The sequence below is a fragment of the Cricetulus griseus genome, chromosome X (assembly GCF_003668045.3).
Source record: "Cricetulus griseus strain 17A/GY chromosome X, alternate assembly CriGri-PICRH-1.0, whole genome shotgun sequence".
Classification (NCBI taxonomy): Eukaryota; Metazoa; Chordata; class Mammalia; order Rodentia; family Cricetidae; genus Cricetulus; species Cricetulus griseus.
Window position 1 is genome coordinate 104,545,888 of NC_048604.1, and position 25,273 is coordinate 104,571,160.

General features: G+C 36.8%; 1 protein-coding gene across 3 annotated transcripts in view; it reads left to right on the top strand.

Annotated features, from left to right (window-relative positions):
• Window positions 1-25,273, top strand: part of Mid1 (midline 1) — a 346,136-nt gene that overhangs the window by 250,824 nt on the left and 70,039 nt on the right. The gene's annotated exons all lie outside the window — the stretch shown is intronic.

Consider the following 25,273-nt stretch of genomic DNA (forward strand, 5'->3'; position numbering starts at 1 on the left):
TATCTTACAGTTATTTTATATCTGATTATTCCTTTTTCAACAACTAGAGCATTAAAAAAACATACAAGGTATTTTATCAACAACACATATTTGTAGAAGCAAGTGGAAAAGGCTGTATTAATTTAACCAGATTATAGTCTCAATTTTGTAGGCAGAATTTGCTTACCAGATAAAAAAAGAAAACCACAGCCCGCCAGCCATTTTCTTAAATTTCAAATGCATAAACAATGAAAGTATTATTTTTCAGGCCTTGGTGTTCCTTTCAAAATCTACAAAGTCCCTCCCAAGTATTTCTTTCAAAAAGTCCCTTAGAATGGGGATGTTAGCTTAATATTAGAGCTCTTACTTGGCATGAGCAAGACCATGGGTTCCATTCCTAACACCAAATGAAAATATATAAAAAGAAAATCTTACTAAGGTATTCCTACTGAGTCCAGTGGTGTAGGCCTGTCCTGATACTCAGGCAACTTAGGCAGTAGGATTGCAAATTCAAGTCCTGCGTGAGATACAGAATGATGTCCTCTCTCAAAATAAAAATGTTATAAATCATTGGAATGCATGCATGTTAGAGGGCTTGAATCTCACCTCAGCATTGTCTCCCCCAAATACTAATAGGTATAATGTAGGTTCTAGTATAAGAGATTAAAGTAAACAGTGGGCTGGAGTTGTAGCACAGTGATAATATGTTTACATTCTATGCACAAGGCCCTGGGTTTAGTCTCTGCTATCACAAAAGACTATTAACTCAGGAGGAAATGAGGGGCATAATAAAATATCACCTTATAAATAGCATATAGATATTGTATGTGTCTATTTCATCTTTCTTACTCAGAATAAAGTTGTCTTTAGTTCACCTTGAGATAGAATAGTGTGAAATCATAAGGCACACTGGGAAAACTTATAATCCGTCATTTTATTAGTCCAGCTCTGTAAAAAAACATGGCTTCTACTATTAATATCCCATATATTTTGAGGCCAGGGATGTTATTCAGTATCCTAACAGCACTGAATCATGGCCCCAGGTTCCACAGCAGAGAATCATGTGCCCCAGATGTCAATGGTGCAGAGGCATGGGTTGAATCAATGCATCATTGCCAACAATGCAATGGTCAGTTTCAGTCTCAGAATCATTTACTTGCTCCCATGACTTCAAAAACCAAAATTATTTTAAGATGTAGAGTCCAGACTTTGCAGAAACAATCCCCTACCATTCACTCACTGTTATCTATAGTCAACCTGAAAGGCAGACTGACAGCCTGAAAGCCACTGCAAAGCTAAGAGCACAGCAAGCTCTCTCCATTCTGTGCCCCCCAAGCCTTTGCTAGGCAGTCTAGGCCTGTGCATGCCACCTTTCAGGCTCTTGCAGCAATATTTAAACCTCTAAAGGCTTAGGAAATATTCTTTAATCCCTTCCCCAAACATGATTTAGGTGCTTTTGATATTATCTGCTATCCCCCAGACTTCCTAGTGTTTTGCTGCTTGTTCTCAGGACTGCCTTCCAGGTGTAGCTGTTTGTGGCAGGGACAGAGCCTGGGGCTTTCTTCCAAGTGGGGAGTCTGCAGAGAATGGGTTGCCAGCTGAGATTGTCACTGAAATGGCTTATATTTGATGTGTAATCATTTGCATTGTGATATATTCAAAGTGAGTTATTTCCATAGATCAAACGTTAACTCATTAAACCTGTTAGTCTAACTTAAGTCTCTTCCAAAGGAACCATTTATATTTATGTAGCACAGTATCTTGATCCATGAAAATCCACAGATTCTCAAATCTTCAAGTCCAGGACTTGGAAGGTTGTAAATCAAACAGAAGTCTTCAGTGCCAAGGCTGAATTTATTTAGGCGTGATTTGCAAGTGTTTGTTCCTGTTGGCAGATCCTACTTACTTCACCAGAAGTTCATGTGTGAAAGCACTGAACTCCAAGAGCCTTTGAGATAGGCTGCTCTCTGAGTTCCCCAAGTTGATCACCTCAGGCAAGAGCCTCTCTTGTCAGACTGTGCTGTATAAGCAAGTCTGGGGACTTCCTCTAAGCCCAGTGGCCCCTAGGAATTCTGATACACCAACTCGGTGGAACAATTTTTGCTCTGTCTAGAAACGGAGGCCTAGATTACTTCCTAAAGACCGAAGTCAGAAAATAGAGAAAATGGCCAGTTTCTCTTCCTGGGCCATAAAGTTTCATCAGAATTGTTCAATTCTACTGTAATGCAGAAGCAGTTATAGACACACTACATAATGGCTGGGTTCCAATGACAACTATAAAAATGGGCGTTCAGCCAGATTTGACCCATGAGCCAGAGTTTGCCAACCCATTTTGTTCAGATTTCCCAGTTGGTTAGTAGATGTCCATATGCTAGGCCACAGACATACGAACCTTAAATAAATGCTGTTTTCCATTGGATTCAGTCTTCATTTTTGAGGTGTGTCTATAGCTTGAGTTCTAGAGAAATTTAATTCATGCCATTACAGAAACCAGGCAGTTATCTTCTGGACTGTGAAGTTCTCATAGTCTAAAGCACAGAAAAATTTCATTTATTATGTGTTTGTCAAAGGTCTGTATTTTAAATGTATTGTGTAAATTTCAAATAGTAGTCAATGTTTCTAATAGTGTAGCTTGGGAATATTCCTGGCAAAGACAAATTTTCAGTTAGAAAGTCAGAACGGAAATGATATGGCTAGATGACCAAAATAAGACAAAAAAATCTTTTCCTTCCTTCCCTCCTTCCTTCCTTCCTTCCTTCCTTCTTTCCTTCCTTCCTTCCCTCCTTCCTTCCTTTCTTTGTTTCCTTCCTACTTTCTTTCTATTTTGTTTTCTTGTTTTATTCTTCTAAACAAGGTTACTCTGTGTGGCAGCCCTGTCTATCCTGGATCTCTATCTGTAGACAAGGCTTGTCTCAAACTCACCAAGATCCGTTTGCTTCTGCCTCCCAAGTGCTTGATTTAAAGGTGTGTGCTAGTACCACCTGGCAAGAAAAACATTTTCTTTTTTTTCTCTCTTTTTATTATTATTAATTCAAGTTAGGGAACAGGCTTGTTTCACATGTAATTCCCCTCTCCCTCTCCCTTTCCCTCCCCTTACCCCCAAAGAAAAACATTTTCAAAGGGAGACAGAGATCTTATTTTCCTCTTTATTCTCTAAAGAAATCATTTGTAGATGTCTCAATTCTTAATGATCCATGGGGAATATTTTATTTGGATTTCTTCTGAATATTTCTGAGGAAATTTGAGTATTATGACTAATAATGTGTCCTAAGTGGATGTAAACTTTTTAATTTATGGTTTGAGAATTTCTTTTCTATACTCCAATTCTTCCCAGATCTTCCTCCATCCTCTTACCCACCCAGCTTTATGTTCTTTCTCTCTTTCCAAACAAATAAGCAAATAAACAAACAAACCAGTAAGCATAGAGTAAGGCTGAGGTGGCAGAAATGGAACCATCATAGTTTACTTTTCCTCCTTGGTGTAACTCTTCTTCCAAAACACACTCATTGAAAAGAAGGTCAAAGGTTAAAAAGCCATCAAATCTAGTCTTTTACCTGGGAAACTGTTCTCTGTTTGGTAGTTACTTTCATTGCAACTTTTAAAAGAAAGTGATTCTATAGCTCTATTCTGTCTGTGTCTGCATAATATCTTACCTATCTTCTTTCCATCTTGTAAAACTCACCACTGTTATTAACTGTGATGTCTCAATCTATCACATTACTCTCTATGATTCTTCTCTTCACAGCACAGAAAAGGACCTTACATTCATGAGAAACAGGGGTAGATTCCAATAATCTAGCAATTTGTCTACATACATAATAGTGACTACTAAGTTTGTCCATATAGTTAGAGTATGTATAGTAACAACAGGTCATTTTCAACATTTTATACATGTCTTCTATATAGCTCTCTGATATGATGAACATTAATTTTCAACCATTAGAAGGAATGGAACCTGTGGTTGCAACACACTGTAACTTTGAGTTCTTCTGCACTAACCTTTGGTGTTAGTATGGTTTCCCCATTTTTCTTCAGTTAAAGGTAATTTGTAGTCTCACCAACCTTCATTTGAATTTTGGTTCTGTCTCAGATAAGTCTGACCTTGAGAAGCATTCTGAGCATCATTAAATTAGAGTTCTCAAATTAAAAACAAAACTAAGTCTAGGGAGATCTTCCTCTCATAGCTTATGTGAGAAGTGTGTAGGAGATTGGGCCTGTAAAAAATTAAGAAACAAAAAAAGAAACAAAATAAGAATTAAGAAACATGCTATTTTAAAAAGTATCAATAAACTGTAGCAAATTATTATCTTCAGTGCTATGATGATGATTTTTTGCCATAACACTGCCAAAGCTTTGAGTTGTTTCTTCTTTTCCAAGTGTCTGTGTTTAGAAGTACATGCCAGAAAATAGTGCTTTGTCCCTCCTATGTGTGATGATAGCAATACCTAAGCTTGTTTGTTCCACCCTGCCTTAATGTTTAACTCCTGAGTTTCAGAGTCTCATCTCAGAGAGGAGCAATTGTCCCATGATGGGTGTTATGTATCCCTAATGGAATATATAAAATAAAGTGTTCCAAAGGAGTGTTCTAGAAGATGAGTGATATGAGTTTATCACAAGTACTTCTAACAATGGTGTGCTATGTGACAACTGCTGAAGCTTAAATTGGTCTTTATTCCAAGAAGCTCTGAACTTGAGGTTGTTTTTATACCATAGATGAGAGCTGTAGAAAATATGGCAAAATTTGCTTGCTTTGTTTGTTTCACAGCATCATTGAGAAAACAGCTATAAAGATAATCTACAAGAAAATGATACAGCTGTACAGACTGTGATCATTAAATGGCAGTCAACTCTTGGTTAATAAATGGCTAAAAAATAGATAGCATCATGAAACACAAACAAAGCATTTCAAAGCATATTCCCCCAACCCATCATTTTACCACGACACAATATTGGCTATGCCTTGCTACTCTGAAAGTAATTATCACCTTTAAATATCTGTAACATTTTTTTCTAAATAATAATTTCTATGAAACAAGGCAACAGTGACCACTGTTGGACAAAAGCTTTTAGAAAACAAGAAAACTCAACCTCCCCCAAAAGAAAGCAAGTAAACAAAATATCTGTATTGTTGTTATTGGGCATTGAATTCAGTCTCTGCCTCAGAAAAACCTGGCCTTGAAGGAATTTTTTAGAATGTTTTTTTTCTTCTTTCTCCTCAGTTCCCAATTCTTCTCCTTCATCCAGAATCCACCATCATGTCTCCATAGGCAAACATTTTGTTTTGAATGTATTTGTCAGGAAGTGTTTCCTTTAAATTTTGTGATGTGAATATTTTTATAACTTTTATCTCATTAGCAGGCAAAGCGAAATGATTTGATGTCCTAAAGGAATATGGAAGTCTGTCTGGTATTATATGCTAGACATATAATTTCAGTTGGTCAGCACAAAAGACACAGGCTCCAGGAAACTTCTCTGTGTCAATAGGATCACAAGAGCAGATGTGCTGACAGTCTTGTTTACCTGGACTAGAGGACATTTAAAGAAAGACAGACAACAGCTTTCTGTAATGGTCTCTATTTGGGAATTTTAAAAGATAATTTTATTCAGATATTCTTCACATTGAAATCCTCAAGTAAATCAATGCATATAGATGTAATATAAAAGTGATCTTTAAAAGGAAATCACTTTATACACTTTGGTATTTCCTTTTTAATGTATCAGACAGAATTGCTTTTCACCTTCTGTGGGTTTCATGTCTTAGCCTTTTCTTAAAAATCAAAGCCTTCATCAGATTATAAATGCACAATCTCTAGATACCTAGATAAGAAATAGCTTTTGTGTTTGGGTGAATTTTTCTGTAGATATCTGTTAGGTCCATTTGGTTCATAACATCTGTTAGCTCCAGTATTTCTATGTTTAGTTTTTGACTGGATGACCTGTCCATTGGCGAGAATGGAGTATTGAAGTCTCCCACTATCACTGTGTGAGGTTTGGTATGTGATTTATGCTTTGGTAAATGTGGGTATCCTTGCATTAGGAGCATAGATATTAAGAACCGAAACGTCATCTTTGTGTATTTTTCCTTTGATGAGTGTGAAGTGTCCTTTCCCATCTTTGATTCATTTCATTTGAAGTCAATTTTGTTAGATATTAGTGTAACTATACCAGCTTGCTTCTTGGATCCATTTGCTTGGAAAATTCTTTTTCTGGCCCTTTACTCTGAGGTAGTATCTATCTTTGATGTTGAAGAGTGTTTCTTGTGTGCAGCACAAGGATGGATTCTGTTTTTGCATCCATTCTGTTAGGCTGTGTCTTTTCTTTTTTTTTTTGACTTTTTTATTTGAATTACAAACAAGATTGATTACATGAGAATCCCAGTTCCTTTCTCCGTCCCTTCCTCCTCTACCACCCCCCCAACTAAAACCCTACCTATCACATACCCTTTCTTCCAATCTACACCCGACTCAATCATTCTGATCCCTCATGACTTCTGCATTCTTCCTTTTTTTTCCTTCTCATTCTCGTAGCTCCCTCCCCCTTTTTCCCATGTTGTCAATTTGCTTAGGGGATGGTGACCCTTTCCCCTTCTCCAGGGGACAAAGTTTGTCTCTTTTAGGGTCCTCCTTGTTTACTAGTTTCTCTGGCAGTGTGGATTGTAGGCTGGTAATCCCTTACTCTATGTCTAAAATCCACATATGAGTGAGTACATATCATGTTTGTCTTTTTGTGATTGGGTTACCTCGCTCAGAATGGTTTCTTCGAGTTCCATCCATTTTACTGTAAATTTCAAGATTCCACTGTTTTTTTTTTCTGCTGAGTAGTACTCCATTGTGTAAATGTACCACAATTTCTCTATCCGTTAGGCTGTGTCTTTTCATTGAGGAATTGAGTCCATTGCTAATGAGAGATATTAGTGACCAATGATTGTTAATTCCTGTTATTTTGGTATATAAGTGTGTGTGTGTGTGTGTGTGTGTGTGTGTGTGTGTGTGTGTGTGGTGTGTTTCCCTTGTTTTGGCTTTGCTGGTTGAGATTATTTATTTCCTGTGCTTTCCTAGATATAGTTAACCTCCTTAGGTTGGAGTTTTCCTTCTAGTACCTTTTCTCCATAACCTGGGATCCTATTCTGCAGAAATTCACTCTCAAGATTTAGGACTAAGGTGCCACGTGATTTTGATGTAGGGCTGGATTTGTGGACAGATACCATTTAAATTTGACTATGCCATGGAATAATTTTTGTATCTATGGTAATTGAAGGTTTTGCTGGGAATAGTAGTCTTAGCTGGCATCAGTGGTCTCTTGGAATCTGAAAGACATCTGCCCAGGTCCTTCTGGCTTTTAGAGTCTCCATTAAGAAGTCAGGTGTAATTCTATTAGGTATGCTTTTATATATTACTTGGTCTTTTTCCCTTGCTGCTTTTAATATTCTTTCTTTGTACTGTGTGTTTAGTGTTTTTATTATTATATGGTGAGGGGAATTTCTTTTTGGTCCAATCTATTTGGTGTTCTTTAAGCTTCTTTTACAGTGATAAGCATGTCCTTCTTTAGGTTAGGAAAACTTTATGATTTTTTTAAGAAAAATATTTTCTGAGCCTTTGATGTGGTATTCTTCTCCTTCCTCTATTACATTGGCACAGGAGACAACTTCCTGAATAGAGAAGCAATAGTATAGGCACTGAGATTGACAATTAATAAATGGGGCCTAATGAAACTGAAATGCTTCTGTAAGGCAAAGGACACTGTCAATAGGACTAAATGGCAGCCTATAGAATGGGAAAATTGTTAACAGACTCCACATACGACAGAGGGCTAATATACAAAATATATAAAGAATTTAAGAAACTAGATATAAACAAACCAAATAATCCAATTACAAAGGTGTACATATCTAAACAGAATTCTCAACAGCAGAATTTCAAATGACTGGGAAACACTTAAAGAATGTGCAACATTCTTAGTCAGAAGGAAAATGCAAATAAAAATGACTTTGAAATTCCATCTTACACCTGTCAGAATGGCTAAGATCAAAAACACAAATGACAACTCATGCTGGCAAAGATGTGGAGAAAGGGAACACTCTTCCATTGCTAGTAGGAGTGCAAACTTGTACAGCCACTTTGGAAATCAACATGTTGGTTTCTCAGAATATTGAGAATCAATCTACCTCAAGACCCAGATATATCAGTCCTGTGCGTATACCCAAAGGACATGCCATCCTACCACAAGGACACTTTCTTACATGTATTGATAGATATGAATAGCTTTATTCATAATCACCAGAAACTGCAAACAACATAGAGGTCCTTCAGCCAAAGATTGAATAAAGAAAATGTGGTACATCTATACAATGGAGTATTATTCAGCTGTTAAAAAGTGACATCATGAAATTTGCAGGTAACTGGATGGAACTAGGAAAAAAAAAACATCCTGAGTGTGGTAACCCATATCCAGAAAGACAAACATGGTTTGTATACACTTATAAGTGGATATTGGCTGTAAAGCAAATGTTCTGGGAATTTAATTCCAAAAGCACAAAGTAACCTACAGAAACATTGTTTATACTACCAGCAACGAGCAAATGTTTCTTTTATTTATATAATTCTTTTGGAAAACCATACAATTGCCAAAGACATCATGTACATGGTCAATTTGGACTCATACCAGACTTTTAAAAAGCTGAAAAACACATTAATTGTTACAGTATATAGACATTAAGGTTGTTTTTGGTTTTTTAAACATGCCTTCCAGTTGTATGTTGTCAACTTTTCACCTACATTAAAATTCTGTAAGAATGTAATCAATATGATGTGAGTATGCTAACCATTTTTAATGTCCAATATTTTACAAAATACATCTATGTTGAAAGAATGTTTTGACCTCAGTTTCATTAATGAGAATAACATCCCCACCAGATCATGTGACTAAATGATTATAAAATGGCTCTCTAGAAATAAATGTGTCAGGATATAGCCCCCAAAATCTTTTAAGTAAAACATTCCTCTCTTGAAGCCCTATCTACCCTTGCACCCCTTACTCTGACCCTTGAACTCCTCAGTCTGACTCTTATTTCTACAAATGCTCAAAAATTATACTTGGGACTTTATGATTTGTACTCATTTTTGTAATTTCCTTTTACATTTCCAGACAGAAGTTTGGAATGAATACCAGAAATACAGGTCCATCCTGGCTTATGTGTTTAGGAATTACTTTGTTAAATTACACAGTGCAGCCAATTTAAAATTACTGTAGAATCCCAATTTTAAAATCCTATTGTACTTTAGAATAAGAGGAAAGACAATGCATGTCAGTTGATAACTTAAAACTTGTGGTTTTCAGCCTTGATATACATAATTAGTTATCAGAAAAGATTCTGCCATACAAAATCTGCCTCAGAGTGCATTGAAGAGGATTTTCTTCAGATGCAAATTTTAAAGTTAGATATTTCAGACACTGAGAAGTTACATTTGCTGGCTATGAAACACTTGGGGAAACCTATTATCCACACCTGAACTTGACATTGTCTGTAACTCAATCGTCTCCTAGCTTCATGTGCTAACATGCAATAGTATATTTCAGGTAAGAGCAGAAGAGAAGCCTCTTCTTAGTTCATATACAAAACTGGTGTTAGTGTTTGAGACGGAGGCAGATGACCTACTTCATTGTTGCTCCTTCTATAGAATACTACAACACAAATAACTGGAACTTTCTGGAAATATCAAAAAATATAAATATCACTGAAACAACTACGCACTCTAGGCAGCAACACCAGCAGCTTTTCTCCATAACCTGGGATCCTATTCTGCAGAAATTCACTCTCAAGATTTAGGACTAAGGTGCCACGTGATTTTGAAGACTGTATCTGACGATGACTTTCACAGTCTGAAAGCAGCCTGGTAGCACATCACACTGAAAGTGATGTGCATGTGTATTCTGGTCTCCCCCACTAGTATTCAACCAAGAAGGCTCCCACTGGTGACCTTATCTAGTCCTAATAATCTCCCAAGACTCACCTTTGAACATCATAGCCATATTGTGTTTCTACCCTCTTTATAACTCACAGTGGGAATAAAATTTCAAGACATGAACACTTTAAGCACTGGACACAACTACCCATGCAAGCCACATCCAAAGCCAAATGTGGCATACTTCTTTTGTCACAATTTGAGGCCAGGCTTGTCTACATTGGACATTTCAGATCAGCCTGGGTTATGTACTAAGAACCTGTCCCTAAAACCACAAGCAGCAAACAAAAGTGTTTGGGTTGGTGTTATAATAACTACTAAGAAGCTGAGGATTACCCAGATCTTGAGGCCTTCCAAAGACCAACTGTCTCATTTAACAGACCATTGGTATACAGTATAAAACAGGATAGTAATCATGGTACTTACTGACACTGCTAAGGCAAATAACTAGCCCTAACTTGATCTCTAGTCTCAGGAACCAAATGGTTATTAAGATGCATGCAAACAAGGGAATGGGGCATAACTCAGTAGTAGAGTATTTGACTCCTGTGCTAGAAGAGCTGGAGTTGTCCTATCCCACTGTCTTTGTAACTCTCCAGCCAGAATCAAATTCTTTGATATATAAGGTCTAGTGCAGGCTTTTCAGTGGCTGTTTCCCAGAGCAAAGAGTTTGTGTCAAACTAGGATCTTCCATGGGGTTTAATGATCAAGAGCAAAAGTATCAGATTCCCTAATAATAACTCTTCGTTTGTTTGTGATGAGGTCTGTTATATACCTTTCACTAGCCTAGAAATGACTGTGTATCAGAGACTGGCCTCCAATAACAAAGTAAAACCTACCTTTATCATTTAGATACCCATTCCACAAAACATTAACACAATTATATTAGCTTCTCCCAGGGCATGTTGGGTTATCTTTGTATCTTGAGCACCAGATGTCATTTTTTTGTTAAACCAACCTTAAAATGGTATTGCTGGCCTATTAGGGAAGGTATAGAAAGCTACAAATAGTGTCCATTTTCAAGCAGCTAAGAGATTATTACAATTAAATTTAAACATGAAGAAAATTTAAATGAATGACTTGGTTTTGCTTTTTGATTAGTTGGTACTTTTTAAAGCTGGTGGCTGTTTTGACTTCAGGAACCACTCAATTTGAGATTCTTGTCCAAGTATCCACATAACTGTGTTAAGATAATAACTTGTTACCTTGAAGTGCTGAGTAGCAGTGAGATCCCACAGGCCAGGAGCAAAGGTGGGAAGACTGCTGCTGTGGGTATCCTACCTTCTGCCCCGGCCCACAAATGCTGGTCAGAGGACAAAACTAACTGAAGCCAAGTCAAATTACAACACTTACACGATAACGTGCTATCTTGGAGTTAAGATAAACTCTCAACTTTTTGCACATTGGTCACATATAAATGACAGTATCTAACATTGATCATGATTGCTAAATGTTGATATGACCAGAAAAATCATCTATATGTCCAAAAATATGACTTTAACAATTATATTTCTCCAACCATATGCCATGGAAATGTTCAGTTTGTGGAAAGAATGGCCATTAATTGAACAATTATTTATAATAAAAATTGGAATAAAAACATCAACCTATGTTGGAGGTTTGATTTCCTTACTGACCACAAAGTAAAATCAGATTACACTCTACAGAAAAATCAGATCAAATATTATAAATCCTAGTGCTACCATGATTAAAGCAATATTTGGAGGTCATGTGTAGTATACATTCTTTGATTATTAACAACAGAAATGAGTGTTGCTGCAGGGAGATGGATCATTATTAAGTCATCTGACTGATCTAGAGCCAACAGCACCATCTAATGATTTCATTCCTGGATCATCTTTAATATGTAGAATTAGGGATGTCTGAGAAGAGGTGGCTATTATTATAATAGCAGTTTCCTTCTCAATTGCCTGTGTTAAGTAAAATAGCATTGCACTGAAAAAGAGTGTATGTTTCTTAATAATTCTCCACAATCCCTTGTCTCATGATTCAATAAATCATCTCACACCTGTCAGCATGTATAGTCTAAGATTTATTGCATGGTCCATTGTGTAGCAGATAGCTCTTTGGCTGCAGAGCAATTTTCTGAAACTAATTTAATCAGTGTTTTTATAGTACAGTGAACTAGGGCTTGATGTCTCAAATATGTACTGATGTCTTCAGAACCATATGACTTAATTCTATCCAGTTATGGAGTGGAATTAACATTTGGCTTCATGTGACTTCAGTTACAGACAGGAAATCTTCAGTTGAATTACTACTTGTGCACATTTTTTTTTAATCAAGCAAACATTTATTTCAGCAGTTGTCAACCTGTGGAATTTAACCCTTTTGGGGGGGGTCAGATGACCCTTTCACAGGGGTTGCCTAAGACCATCAGAAAACACAGATAATGGTTGGGGGTCACCACAACATGAAGAACTATATATATTGAAGGGTAGTAGCATTAGAAAAGTTGAGAACCACTGCTCTATTTAAGGAGTTATCCATCTCTAGTCACTGAGATGCTGTACAGAAAACAGAAAACAATTCTAGGTTGATGGAAAGACACAACTAAAGGTCCCACCTGAACAATGGACACAGTTACTGGCCAATTAAAAAATCTGGTTTCATTGAAGTTGAATGTTCATATTGTACTGTGCTTCAATTATAGCTGGCTGGATTGGAGAAACTCTAAACCTATTATAATATTGAGGATTTTAATGCTACATCAAAAAATTGATTTGATCTATTAAAAAGGAACAAAAAATTTGAGTTTTTAAGAAATGGAAGCTTATGCAGAAGGTTACTTTGGTGGCTCTGTGGCATAGAAGAAGATGGTTAGAGTAGTAACTTTGGGAAGAAAGGCAAGACTGAGCCAGGAATTATGGCACATGCCTGTAATCCCAGCACTTAAGAAACCGAGAGAAAATTTTCTTCATCAATTCTTCAGTTGAGGGGCATCTAGGTTGCTCCCAGTTTCTGGCTATTACAAACAATGCTGTGATGAGCATGGTTAAACAGATGCCCTTGTGATATGAATGTGCATCCTTTTCGTATTTGCCTAGGAGTGGAAATCCTGGGTCTTGAGGTAGACTGATTCCCATTTTCCTGAGAAACCGCCATTCTGATTTACAAAGTGGCACCATACTGATTTCCAAAGTGGCTGTACAAGTTTGTACTCCCACCAGCAATGGAGGAGTGTTCCCCTTTCTCCACATCCTCTCCAACATAAACTGTCATTGGTGTTTTTGATTTTGGCCATTCTGACAGGAGCAAGATGGTATCTCAGAGTTGTTTTGATTTGCATTACTCTGATGGCTAAGGATGTTGAACCATTTCTTATGTGTTTTCAGCCATTTTAGATTCCTCTATTGAGAATTCTCTAGTTCTGTACCCCACTTTTTTTTGGATTGTTTGGTGTTTTGGTGACTAGCTTCTTGATTTCTTTGTATATTTTGGAAATCAGCCCTCTGTCAGATGTGGGGTTGGTGAATATCTTTTCCCATTCTGTGGACTGCCATTTTGTCTTGTTGACTGTGTCTTTTGCCTTATAGAAGCTTCTCAGTTTTAGGAGGTCCCATTTATTAATTATCGATCTCAGTTTCTGTGCTACTGGTATTAAGTTCAGCAAGCAGTCTCCTGTACAAATTCGCTAGACAGTACCTCCTACTTTATCTTCTAAGAGTTTCAGTGTGGCTGGATTTATGTTGAGATTTTTGATCCATTTGGACTTAAGTTATGTGCATGGCAATAGACATGGATCTATCTGCAATCTTCTCCATGTAAACACCCTTTTACACCAGCACCATTTGTTGAAGATGCTTTCTTTTTTCCATTGTGTAATTTTAGCTTCTTTGTCAAAAATCAGGTGTTAGTAGATGTGTGGGTCCATATCAGGTTTTCAGTTTGATTCCATTGGTCTACCTGTCTATTTTTGTGTCAAGCTGTTTTCAGGATGATAGCTATATCATAGAGCTTGAAGTCAGGGATGGTGATGCCTCTAGAAGTTCTTTTATTGTACGGGGTTGTTTTGGCTTTCCTGCATCTTTTGTTTTTCCATATAAATTTGAGTATTATTCTTTCAAGATCTGTGAAAAATTGTGCTGGGATTCTGATGGGGATTGCATTGAATCTGTAGATTACTTTTGGTACTATTGCCATTTTTATTATGTTGATCCTACCTATCTAAGAGCACGGTTGTGAGCTTGAAGTCAACATGAGCTGCATCAAGAGATCCTATCTTAACCAAAGCAAACAAAGATGCCTTAGGCAGTGGTTGGACATAGACATGAAGGAAAGGTTACAGTATAAAATTTTGCTGGGATTTCCATCTGGAGAATGATACCTTTTGTAAAGATAAAAGGCAGGAAGACATTTCAATGGTAAAGAGAAGGCAGTTATGAAAGTCGAGATTAAAATAGCAAGGCAGCATCAGACTAACAGTATACACTTGGACTTAGAAGTCAGAGTTGAGATCTGAGATCAGCATGTGAGTATTTAGAAAAAGGAGAGAATTGACACTAAAAAACAAAAGATGTGTTATAAGGGAGAAGTGAATATATGATGTCACCGTTTTATCATAATTGGAAGCAGGATAATATGCTGTGGCAGAAAGCACACTTGTAAAAAGCGTATGTCTACTCTTAATTTCTGTAATTTTGTACTTGAAAATTTGGTCATTTGCTGAAAGTGGCCTCTTATTAAAATAAAAATTACACATTGGAGAAAGACAATGATTTACGAAAGGCCACACAGGTCCTCCACATTGCTACTGGGTAAGTGGCTAGACCTGATTTGTTGAGTGTCTTAGGATCCTCTGGCCTAAGATTATGGTAACAGTGTTGTTAGTAACATCACATAGAGGACCTGTAGCCTTCCATAAACCATTGTCTTTCTCCAATATGTAATGAAAGAGGTAGGGTGGACAAAAGCAGCAGAGAGATCTCTTAGCCACCTCTTAGTTTCTCCACTTTCAAATTTCCTCTAAGAAAGCTGTGAAAAATCTTGATCCCATTCAAGCTGAAGGATGAGATGTTTCTCACACTTGATACCCGTCAGGGTTCCGAAGTTGCAGCCAGTAAGTCCAGAGGAGGGTCCAGCAATCTCTTTCTTACCAGCGCCGCAGGTGCTGTTGGTTTGCTGCTGTTGGCCCAATCTAACCTCTAAGAACTCCAGGCTTTATTTCTGGGGTCTGTAGTGATTTGTAACTGTTATAATTGGCAAGTCGCTTCCAGTTCTCTGTATATTAGACAATTTCTTCCAAATGGTTTCACAGCCAGTGGTACTCTTTAAAAAACAGCATTTACTCTCTGACTTTGACTCATTAGCAAAACATTGTGTAGGTAAACTAAAATCTATTCCAGGGAAATAAGAGACTGTTCCTTTTTGAAGTACAATGACCCTTACATTGTCTTTGCTATGTATAAATAAATGAACTCTATTGGGAAAATGGTTAAGTAAATTTTTTAGGGTACTGAAAGTTAAACAATTAATTCTCAAGAATTTCTTCTGCTCAGGAAAGTAGTCATTAATCAATCACTTTAGCTTCCATCATTGGAAATACTAGCATTTCACATTTTAGGCTACCCATTTTGTTTATTTGTTTTGAGTAGTCATATTACTGGAGCTGCTCTTTAAAATAAATTAATGAATAGAATAGTGGGACAATTCTTTTGTTAGTAAGAAACTGAATTTATTACCTAAATCTTCAGCTCGATATATTAAGAATATTGTTGAATTATAAATGCCTATAATATAATTCTGTTCCATTTCTCATTAATCACTGTAGAAGTCAACATAACAACTTTTAATTTTTATTTTTAATGTTCATTGATGTTCTGCCTGCATGTATGTTTGTACGAGGTTGTCAGACCCCTGAAACTAAAGTTACAGACAGTTGTGAGCTGCCATGTGGTTGCTGGGAATTGAACCTAGCTAACTGCTAAGTCATCTCTGCAGCCCTGCATACCAAATTTATGTTTGACATAAATGTTTCTATAAAATGTGACAAGAAGTTGAATTTAGGTATTAGGGATACAGAAATAATATAATAAAACATTCTTTAAATTTCTTAGCAGTAACAATGTATGTTTTCCCTGCTAGCCACTGTTTTAGAAAAGTTCCTGAGATTTTCTATAATAAATTCATATTTCTGTATGTAACTATCTGTAATTTTATTTCTGTATTTGTTATAGACATGGAAAACCACTATTTTTGAATAACTATTAAAGCTTAAAACAAATAGCACTAATTATTAATTTTTGTTAATTACACCCCGAAGCTTATATCTTCTCTGTTAGCAGTGGTTTTCAGCATTAGCCACACATTAGAATATCATGGGGAACTTCTGAAAACTTCACTTCTTGAACCTCTCCCAAAACCAGGTTATTCAAATTCTCAATTGAGATGCAGGTATAAATCAACCATCACGTTTTCAAGTCCACAGGAAGTCGTGTATGAGTTCAAGAAGGAGCCCTTCACCTAGTACATGGCCATCATCTTGCTTTCTCCTATTACACCCACAATGCTTTCATTTCAACCAAGTGCAAATTATGTTTTGTGGATAAAGACAGTCCTTCTAAAGACAGAAGGAATGGGCTGAGTAAAGGTAGGAACTAAAGAACAAAGAAAGTGATTCATTGAAATGATTTGAGATTCACACTTTCTGAACCTCAGGCAAGAGTCTGTCTTGGAAGGATATTGAGAGCTGGAAAGCAATAGCATACTTTCATGTTCTTTGATTTTGTAAGATAACTCAAAATGAGAATTCTCTTAGATAACATTGATTTTTGGAAATTCCCAACAGTCCAGACATATGTAGAATATAATGGGATTTTAATTTATTTTTAAGCCAAAAACTATAATGCCCTTTGGATTTAAATACTTTTTGCATCACTGATAAGGGTGTGTAAAAATTGTGAATAATACAAACCCTTCCCAGGAATACTACAAATTCTAGAGCAAAGCTGATAACATATTGAATTTTAAAAACCATTTTCAATACCTGGACCAAAAAATGACATTCCTAAAACATAAAACTCAGAAAAGTAAGCATTGCTGTATAAACAAAATAAGTTATAGTTACGAATTCAAGATTACTAAACTAATTCTTTGCCTATTTCATAGTATCCATTTGAGGTTCTGTCTTAAAGAAAAGATTTTGTACTCCTACTGTATCTGAATAACAAAAATGTATTTGCTTCCATCTAAGGCTAAGAAACTACTTCGAGATTTAGGACTGATAAAAATATTGATGGTATCAATTAAATGCTGTTTACGTAAGGCAGGCTAGAACATGTTTATTAATGAGTATCTGGCAATGTCATCGTCTACTTAAGATGGAAGAAAGGAGACAAGATCAACAGTATTCAATCTCTGAATGATGGAGGAAGTTAAACTTGAAATGACATATACAAACAACATGTATGATATCCATCAATATCAGGGGATTTTATTGACATTAATTATACAGTGCTCTAAGCCCCCATAAACGTCTATTTTATGATTAAAGGGGGGAGAAGGCTGAGGGAAACTGCATTAACAGAGAGCAATTAACAAGTGATTCCAAATTCTATGTGTCCTCTCAACTCTACATGTTTAGTTACAAACAGAAAAACCCAACTAAGCTGGGCCCATGTTCTTGGTTTAGCAATTTGATTGGATTTGAGAGAAAAGTTTTTCTCTTCCTTGATCTGAATCTTCCGCTGCCCTGAACAAAACCCACAAATAAAACAACAATTTCTCCAATTATTGTGTATACAAAAAGTAGAGTTTAAGGTATACACATAATTCCTGTGGTTGGAGCTGAAAATATGTGAATTTTATTTTGAATCTTTAAAATAGTTTGGAGCAGCAGAGATAATGGTCTCCATTTGCTTATACCAAAGAAGGAGAACAATTCTCAGCAAATAACCAAATAGTAGATATATTTGTCTTCTTAGAGAAATCATTAACTCTGCCGATGCAGCACAAAGTTAACAATAGTTAAAACATGAAAGTGTCAGGGCATGTGTGTTCCATAGGCACAGAAACAAGAATTTCTTGTACTTTTCATATGCCCAAAAGCTCACCTTTCTTTTAATTTTTAAAAATCCATTTCTAGTGACTGGAGAGATGGCTCAGAGGTTAAGAGCACATTTTGTTCTTACAGAAGACCTGGGTTTGCTTCCCAGCACCTAAATGCAGGCTCACAGTCACCGTGGCCCCAGTTCCAGGGGACCAGGTTGCTATAAGCACTGTATAAGAAGATGCACAGACCTACATGCTCACAAAACACCCATACACACAAAATAAAAATAAATACTTTTTAAATTGAAAATAGATTCTCCCATATAATAACCCAGCCAGTTTCTCTACTTAGTTATTTTATTAAAAGAAACTATTTCTAAATGTATTGTGTATGATGATGTAATCTCAGTATGCAAGAGGTAAAGGCAGATGTTTGAGTCCAGGCTGTCTCAAAAAGTAAAGGGCAAAAATTTTGAAATGTAAAATCGTCACTTACCTGGCAAGCCATAGAAAAATCAGGCAGTAGGTAGGCTCTGGCATACCTATGGTGACCATAGATTGCTGGCCTCTAGTTTAAGATATTTTAACTATGTAATTCTGGTGGGAAAGCTTTTCACTTGAGCAAATGTAAATGAATTCAAGTGTGTATATGCCTCCATGCATGCATTTGTGTGTGTGTGTGTGTGTGTGTGTGTGTGTGTGTGTGTGTGTGTGTGTGTGTGTGTGCGCTCGCGCGCGCTTGTGCATGTGTTTGTGCATGAGCCCATGCGTGTGTGCGAAAAAGAGACTGGGAGAGGCAGACAGACAGTATTTCCTGAACCATATGATTCTTACCTGACAAGTAAGTTTTCTCTTCTGATAGGCTATAACAGACCTCAGTGCAGTGCTGAAAGGGGTGCAGAGGCAGAAAGAGCAGCAGGAAAGCTGCAGAAGTACATTGTTTATACCTCTTAGACCCATGTTGCATAATCTTATATGCTTCTTAAGTGTTCTGCCAACATTATAGTCAGATTCTTGTTATCATTTCTCTCCCAGCACAAATCTTGCAAGTGCAGTCATTATATTTATTCAAAGATTCTTTGTTAGTATAGCTCCTATCAGTAGTGATTCTCAAAAGTGCTAAGTATAGGGCTGGGATTTGACTTGGTGGTAGAGCACTTGCCTGGCATTTGCAAGGTAATGGCTTCTATTTCTGGAACTTGGAGAAAAGGCCTAAGTGCATTAGTCAGTTTCTCACCTCTCAGAGAGGCAGAAATGGGGCTGGGAATAAGGAGTCAACACAAAAGCCCACTTATATCTCTGATACCTGGAGATAACTCATCATTGAACCTACTAAAATTATAACTAAACAAATGTAGCTATACAATGATATTTGTTTACCTCAATTAAAATTTGAAAGTATACTTAAGAACATAAGCAGTATTTAAAAATTGCTCTCTGTATATTATTGACTACTGGGTTAGAAAAATAAACATTGAACTCCTGATGATGGAATTTATAAATATATAGAACTGATTTTGTGATGTTAATATAGACATTTCAAATAAAATCTGACAAAGGTAAATACAGGATCACATATCAAAATGACTTAAATTGTAGTCCATGGAACACTAGACCTGAATTTGTATGCATATTGTGTTTTATTAGTTTTTTGAAGTTCCCTGGGCGGCCTTGCCAGGGCATTTGGAAATATTAACTATCATAACCAATGAAAAAAAAAGCATTAAAAATTAAACCAACACAAGTCACGTGTATCTACAGTCTTTTGGGAGTCATGCCTAAAGATAGACACAGACTCTTGCAATGTAATTAAAACATCTGAAGAGTTCAGTTACATATAAAGAATTTCTGCTTTTATGCAGGTGGCATGTGTTAATCCAAGTGTGTTTTCATATTAAAGATTGTGATTAATGTTCCTTAGAAGAAAATAGACGGGTTGTGGCACTCGGCGTGTCTATATCCTGATGGCGTTAGAGGGGTGGTATTGGGTGTCAGGGCTACAAACACAGTTCCTGAATGTCGCTCTGAATGTTGTAGAATGAAACAAGCCAGATCTGTGTTTGCCTTGAAAGGTATCCAGACCTAATATTATACTTTAAAGACATTCTGAAGTATTGACTTCAGAATAAGAGCAAACATTCTTTAAGGCCTGGGAAAACCCAAAAGGAATTACTGAAATCTCCTATTTCAGGCATACATTTTAATAGTAGTGTTCAATGACAAGTCATTAATTCTCAGCAATCTGACTCTTAGGTACAGGTCTCCAAAGGCTGAAATTAGGGGCATTTGTCTGCTTACCTTATTATTTGATTGGGTAGAAGCACAAAGCTCATCTGTTAAGTGGATTTACTATTCTCTGTTGATGTCCACATTGATGACTTAAGGCATATATCAAAATTGGTATAAAAATCAGCTGTCTTAGCATAGATTGTTAAATTATCAACTCAAATCAACCTCGCTAAGTATGTATCACAAAGTAGGTTAACTATGGTTCCATGAAAAAGCATTGAAATGCACACATTAAAAACTAAAATGATAGGAAAAATTAATGCAAAAAGAAGGTATGACACACATCTTTTACAATTTTATCTTACATAATTTGGCCTGCAAAAGACTCACTCTAATGGCTTGCATCGTTACCTTTACAAAGTACCATCTGGAACTGTTTGTATTTCTCTGTGGTGACAGTGGTAGGAGGCTAGCATTGCAATGCATGGAATAATAGCACACTCACTAAAACTTTATAGTGTTAGTAAGGTACTTTGCACTATAATGAGATACCCCGGGCAGCTAACGTTTAATGGAGAGAAAAGCTTTACTGATTTTTTCTTTTATATTTTTTTTGTAAGACAGTAGCTTGGTCTGGCATAAACTTACAATCTTCCTGCACCTCTTTGCCTCCTGGCTGCCAGTGAAAGAAATGTTTACTTAGTTCATAGTCTCAGGATTCACGGTCATGGTACCTGCATAAACTGTGTTCTTCTGAAGGCCTCATAGCAATGGTAGATGTTAATGCTGCAAGTGTATGCTCGAGTAAGGAAACCCATCTTGAGTTTTGCCAAGTTAAGCTAGCTAGCCATAAACAAAAAGTACCTTCTAATCTGTCTACAAAAAATTTTTCCTGAGGCCTGTGTGCCTGTGTCTGCATTCTTACACAAAAGATTGGAGACAAAGATTAGTGTTTGACATAAGGTGTGTGTGTGTGTGTGTGTGTGTGTGTGTGTGTGTGTGTGTGTGTGTGTGTGTGTGTGTGTGTGTATGTGTTGTGTACTGGTAGCCCAGAAAATGTTGAGATTTTAGTTTTTGTATTGTGGAGTCTGTACCAAACTTTGGCAACAACACCTATAGGTCAAATCTCATTTACTACCTGTTTTGTAAATAAGATTTTATTAGAGCACAATAGTGTGGTGTTCACTCATTTTCATACTCTCAGTCTGTGGCTACTTTTATGATGGAACAGCAACAGAACTGAATCATTGTTACAGACCATGTAAGATCAAAACAATGTAAAGTTCTATGTGACTCTTTACTGAGAAGGTCTTTTTCGATAGTTTAGTTCCACTGTCAAGTATTATTAATCACCAGCTTTGTGTTGATGTGGTGCACTTGAAATATGACTGACAGGTATGAGTTAAGATTCCAAAGACTTAGCAAAAAAGAGAAAAAAAGAGTATAAAATACCTCATCAATGCTTACATATTGGTGGTATTTTGAAACAATACCATTAATTTCACTATTGTTTACTTCTATTTTTAAAACAATAGCTACTAGAAAATTTAAAATGTGACTCAAATGTGTGTCTCATCTTAGATTTTTTTTCTAGCAGTGTCAGTCTAGAACCTGGAATTTGCAGGCTATGTGACCTCTATAAATAGAAAGATAGACATTAGTTGAGGGAAGAGATTCGGTTTGCAAATATCTTTCCAAAACAATGAATTGTCAACTCAACCATCCTCACTATTTCTCATCAAAAACTCAGCATGTATTAGGATGTCCATAGAAATAGTTGTAGTGGAGTTCTCACAGAAGCAGACTCTGACACATTTGAACTTGGAGATGATCCAAGAACCACAGGGAAGGAAGAAGAAAGAGGGCGTGTTAGTGAGCATGCTATTACCATGGATCCATACATTCCTACCCCATGAAGCCCTGGGGGAGTTTTGTAGTCTAAGGCTCAGAGTGGTCCCATCTGGAAAATGAGGGAGTTGTACCATTTGTCTACTAATTGCAACTTCTTTTTGGTAGAGAACTGCTTCTAGGGGCATTAGCTTCTCTTGAGTTTGCCCAGAACTGTTGTCTGCCTTTCCCAAGTCCAGATACGAACCTGAGACAGAGGATCACAGGTACACATATGAAAGAAAGAAAGCCACCAGCAAACTTGAGGTTAATGCTTGCTGAAGGCATAGGTTTGAGCTCTCCAGTATCTTGCTGTGAGAACAGACCATTTTTCCCTTCAATCAACAATTGTGTAGCTTCCTGGTACATATGTTCCTTTTCTCATATTATATTAGTGATACCATAGCTATAGGTGGGTTGACCATTATCCTCCTCATGTTATGTATAGGAAACTAGCCAAAAATATATCCTCTGATTTGTCAATTTGGAATGGTAGCCCACATCTCTACATGATCATAAATGGTCACCTATACTTCCAGTTTCTCTAAAGCTTGGGTTGGCTAGAACATGAAGAAATACTGGTGGTTTTAAGATGACGACAGAAAACTAAAACTATGTTTTTGTATGTTCTGTAGACACATTTAGAAATTCATAAGAAAGTGGGCATTACATAGGGAAATTTTACTTTGTTCTGTTTTAAGTCAAGTTTTCATGAAGCTGAAGATGACCTTGAACTACTGATCCTCTTGCCTTCACCTCTCAATTGCTGTAGTTCCAAGACTCTAACATTGAAAAGTGTTATCTTCCTTCCCCCGAAAGCACATTCAAAATTAGGAGATTAAAGAGCTCCTTGCCACCACACAGGATGTTAGTGATAGGTAACTTCCAGAAAACCTCCAGTGATTTCCCCATAGTGGAAGCTTATGAATGCATGGTTTAGTGAAGACAGGATTTTGTTACTGTCCCATTGCCCATGTTCTCATCAAAAGTTTTGTCATCCCCTTTGGTACTACTTGAAAACAAATCTTTCTCCCATCTTCATTTCCCTTTACTGTATTTCTAACTACCTCAGTAATTCTTTGTGGACCTCAATAACACTAATACTATTTAAATTTGAATAACCCCAAAGGATCTGGGTAGGTCAAAGTGCTTAAACCGCAGTTTAGTCTTTGGATCAGTTGATTAAAAACAGATTTTTTTATGCATGAGGTATACTTAATAATGGGAGGGGAAGCAAGCAGATGTTTGTAAAATCTGAATGTGTTGGATTGCATTTATTTGGCTCTCTTTATGACCAGATTTAGAAAAGTCATACCTATGACAATTGATGATGTATTTCCCTAGAAATTTCCTGCTATGAGTGATGAGCCACGAAGAAAAGTTAAAGGATTCTCTAAGATTAACACACTAAATTAAGCTGACAAACTCACCTCACAAAAGTCATAACTAAACCAAGGATGCCGAGCAATGGAATATCACAGTCTCAATCTCTAATAACTCTGCTGTTCATTTACTCCAAAAGGTAGAAACACTCCGTGTGTGTGTGTGTGTGTGTGTGTGTGTGTGTGTGTGTGTGTGTGTGTGTGTGTGTGTGTCTGTGTGTGTCTGTGTGTGTGTGTGTCTGTGTGTCTGTGTGTCTGTGTGTCTGTGTGTCTGTGTATCTGTGTGAGAGTGTATACATGAGTGTGCGCATATGTGTGTTTGGGAGGGAAGATTGGTTTGAAAACAATCAAGTTATTTCTAAACTCTTGTTGTACTCATTCTCTAAAGTGACTTCAAGTATATATATCCAGGCATAAACATTAGAGGGACCATATCAAGGTCAAGGTCAAGAAATGGAAAGAGGGGAATTGTGGAGACTGAAGCTGGACTGCTCCCAAGAAGTAAGGATGAAGTAGAACATTGGGATTATAGGGAAGACTTAGGGGAGTGTATACTTGTGGCAAAAGCCTCCAACAGCTGAAAGAAAAGATTCCTCATGAATACACTTGGCTCACAGGATGCCTCACACCTTCTCTGGAATTGAAGCCAGACGTGGAAGTGACATAGAAGGAAATAAGGCACTGAGCCAAAGCAGGATTTGTGCCTCACTTGCACATGGCTGTGTTATGGGAGAGTCCTAACCTCAGAGTGTGCAGCTCCCCTGGCTAGGCTACATCAATACCCAAATCACAAAACAGGGACCAAAGTTCATAGCAGATGAACTGTCAGCCAAAAATTACAAGACACAAGCTAAACTCAGATACTTGGGAAAAACTAAGAAACCACCAGGAAATATGGACCTTCTCTTTCTCAAAAGAGTTTAACAATAAGTACATTTAGCTCTTTTGGAATTACGAGGGTAGTTGCATTCTTGGAACAGGAACAGAAAGTGTTTTAACAAGAAAAGAGACACATGATAAAGAACCCACTGTAAATAAACATGTGCTTCTTATAAAAATCACGATGCAAGCTTGGTATGGTGGTTCACACCTGTAGCCCAAGCACTTGGGATGCTAAGTCAGCAGGGTGGAGAGTTTGAAACTAACCTAGGCTACAGAGCAAGATGATTTCAAACAAAAATCCCCAAACCTAATTCCAGATTATTTATTTATTTATTTATTCAAATTTCTTATTCCAGATTAATAAATTGAATTCTTTAAGAAAATAACCAGACATTTCTGAGTCTGACACACTCATATTAAACATAAGATAAAAATTTCTATTCCTTAGTATGCTTTTTTTTGAGTGAAACGTCTAGGAAAGAAAAACAGGCTATTTTTTTTATAAATTGTAGAGTGAATTTATGTTTTTGTTGTTGCTGGTGTTTCTTTTGTTTTGATAGAATCCAGGTCCTAGCTAGGCAAGTGCTTTACGACTGAGCCATACCCACAACCCCTATATCTTCTTTACTAGATGACATTACAAATCTGAAGTCTGTTATCTTATTCATGGAATTTTTCATTATTCCATGTTTTTGCTTTGTTTAATTTCTTTCATTCCTCCTTGATCTTGCCATATGATCCATGCCTATAAAGGAGTCTTCTACACAATCAGGTCTACATTTGTCTCATATAAGAAGCTGACACTGTTGTCCAACAAAAACTCCATCTCTGAGATTCTATACTCAGCTGAACGATTTCATCATCTTGGATAGCTCCGACAGCCATAGGTTCTCCCAATCCTTTATTTCTAGCCTCTTTCTCCCAGTTACACAGTTATCTCCC